Source organism: Phalaenopsis equestris, unplaced genomic scaffold, assembly GCF_001263595.1.
Source record: "Phalaenopsis equestris unplaced genomic scaffold, ASM126359v1 Scaffold000255, whole genome shotgun sequence".
Classification (NCBI taxonomy): domain Eukaryota; kingdom Viridiplantae; phylum Streptophyta; class Magnoliopsida; order Asparagales; family Orchidaceae; genus Phalaenopsis; species Phalaenopsis equestris.
The window spans coordinates 330829-333708 of NW_018164697.1; the positions used below are offsets into that span (position 1 = coordinate 330829).

The 2880-nt window shown below is 35.0% G+C and overlaps 1 protein-coding gene across 1 annotated transcript in view; it reads right to left on the reverse strand.

Moving 5' to 3' along the window:
• LOC110024382 (transcription initiation factor TFIID subunit 6) overlaps nt 1-2880 on the reverse strand; it is a 26649-nt gene that overhangs the window by 624 nt on the left and 23145 nt on the right. The gene's annotated exons all lie outside the window — the stretch shown is intronic.

The following is a 2880-nucleotide window of genomic DNA, read 5'->3' on the forward strand; positions in this document are numbered from 1 at the left end:
TTATCCCAAGTTAAATAAATATTGGACATGGCAAATGTTAGCATTGTCCTTTACACAAAAATCCTTCTTCATAGTTTAATGTATTCAAATTGTTCAAGAAACTTGCTGAACTCAGCCACCCGTCACTTAGCCCTCCCGAGTTGGCCCTCATCAGCCGGCCTCTCCACTCGGCCCTCTCAACTCGCACATGAGAGATGTGGCTAGAAATCCAGAGTGATCTGAATATAATTATTACTTATGTATTGTTTATAATGAAATGAACTTATATAGAGAGGAAATGGTGAATATAAAGAGGGAAAAACCTATAATGTGCGGTCGGACGACAGTATAGGTGTGACCATGCCATCATGGATCACATGACGGACTATTCGAACCGTCAACCGAACGTACGGTCACCACACGTAATATTTTCTCGTAAAAAAAATTTTTTTTCCTCCAAGAGAGACAACTATATAACACTTTCTTTATTCTCTCTGTCTCTCTCATTCTCTCCTCTTTAGGCTCTATTTTTTCGTGTGAGATCTGGGTTCAACAAAACTCGAATAAAAACAGCATAGTTGTGCCAAACCCCCATAAATCCTTGAAATGTTGGTGTCAGTTCCGACCAAATTTTGCTAAATAAATATTTTTAAAATTGACTTTTTAATTAATGAATCAATTTGGTTAAGTCGTTGAATGAAATACATGGAATGCATTTTCTTAATTAACCGACGATGATGTAAAAGCAGGAATTGAGGAGGATGGTGGCTGATGGCATTAAATTATAGGTATATTTACATATATACCACATGACCGCTCAATTCCCTTCTATGTATTGACATATATAGCGCCTAAATTTTAATTTTTATTATGGTTGGTAGAAATGTAAAAAAAAAAAAGTTCAGATGTTAGATATATAAATAAACTGACTGATACTTGTTTCAACTACAACCTCTACGATCAACTGACAATATTGCAACTTCCATCCACTGTTTTTGTAGACAAGCAATGAACTCTGTGGCCTGCTGTTACTATTGTCGCTTTCAATTGCAGCCTCTGTGACCAACTCTTGCTACCGTAGCCACCAACTACAACCATTGTGATCAACTATATTTGTTACAACTCAACTGCAGTTATTATAGGCGAATCACCATTGTGCATTTATAGTATCAACATTGTAATTCCATCTTTTCTAATTCATAAGAAGAGTATACCCGTGCACTTATAAAGAAATAATATATGTTTTTGACTATAGTTATTTTCATTCGGAGGATTCCACGAAAAAAAATCCTGATATCACCTCCTACTATTTCTCTATTATTTGTATCTGTGTTTGATTTTTATGTAACGCTGATACGCTAAATTATCATTGAACTGCTATAAATTTTTCGGCAAGTAGCAACCCAGTTTAGAAAATCATAATTAAATAACCAGAATTATCAATAAAATATTTCCAAAATTATATTTTTGAAATATTTTATAAAATCAAAAATATTTAATAATGCTTTTGGCCAAAGGAAATTTTCCCGTGACCACCGGTAACAATTATGTAATTTCACCATCAATAATTTTGGTGGATGGCGAAAAAAAAAATACAGTCTACCTGTCACAATTAAACAAATATGTAATTACCTTTTTATCCTTCAATGCTCCTAATAAATAAATTATCATATTGTGATGGTAGTTTGATCTTACGTGGCATGGGTAGAATTGTAAAAACAAGATTTACATGGCTTTATTTGAGATTATTCAACATTTAATGCCAACCTGCTTTCAGACAGTATTTATATTGAGCTTTTATCATGGTTGGAAGTCTTCAATGTTAAGGGGATAATTTAATATTTTTCGTATGTAGTTTGGGGTAATTTAGTCGTTTTCGTTAACTTTCATCCCCTGTAACCATCGACCACAGCTCATAGGTCACCCTAAATTGGGGCAGGACACCCCTTGCTCACCATTGTCGGTGAGCCATGCGATATAGCAAAATGCCCTGAAATCGGTGTAAGAAAATAACCGAAAGCAGAAATGGGGTATCCTGAAAACGGTGCAAAAAAGTACCTCGAACACAATGTAACGAAGTGCCCATAAGCAATATATGAATTATCATGAATAGGGTGCATTGATGTATCCCAAACACAGTGTCTCGTAAACTCGGCAATAGCTCATGGTGGCAATTGCTATGGATCTTTGTATTTGAAATACATCAAATTCTTTTTGTATGTTGTGTACAGACAAACAATATATTTGGCGTAACATTATATCCTTTTTTGTACTTGCAAACTTGTACTGAATTATTTTTACTAAGTTGAGCCTCGTGATTTTTCCCGTTACCGGATTCTCTATTTTAAAAGTCATGGTGTCTTTCCCTCTTTCTTTCTTTCTCTTTATCTTTATCCTCAATACCCTCATTGATGTCAAGCAAGCCCACGTCCACCATTGCCAAATATGTCATGGCTCATTACAGTCAACAATGATAAAATAAATCATTGCCAATAACACTAACACCCACAATCACCAACAAAACTTATGACCATCGTCAAGGCCAATACTACTGCCCATAATAACCAATGAGGTAGATATCAAATATCATCAAAAGTCTAATTTTCATTGCTAACACCAATTGTGATACCCACCGCTCAACTAGACTCATGCCCATCATTCACAACATCGTTGGTGTCTGCCAACTTAATAATGTACGCGCGACATTACCAACTATGCAAATGCAATGAGACAAATGCTTGGTATTGACAAAGAAGTTCGTGCTCGCACCAACATGACACATGTTCATCATTCTTGTACAATATTAAAATGATAAATTGTGTTTCTTTCGGCTTGAATATTCTAACACACAATAAAAACATGTATTAGTAGTCAATCATTGAGATGAGATAAATTAAGGGG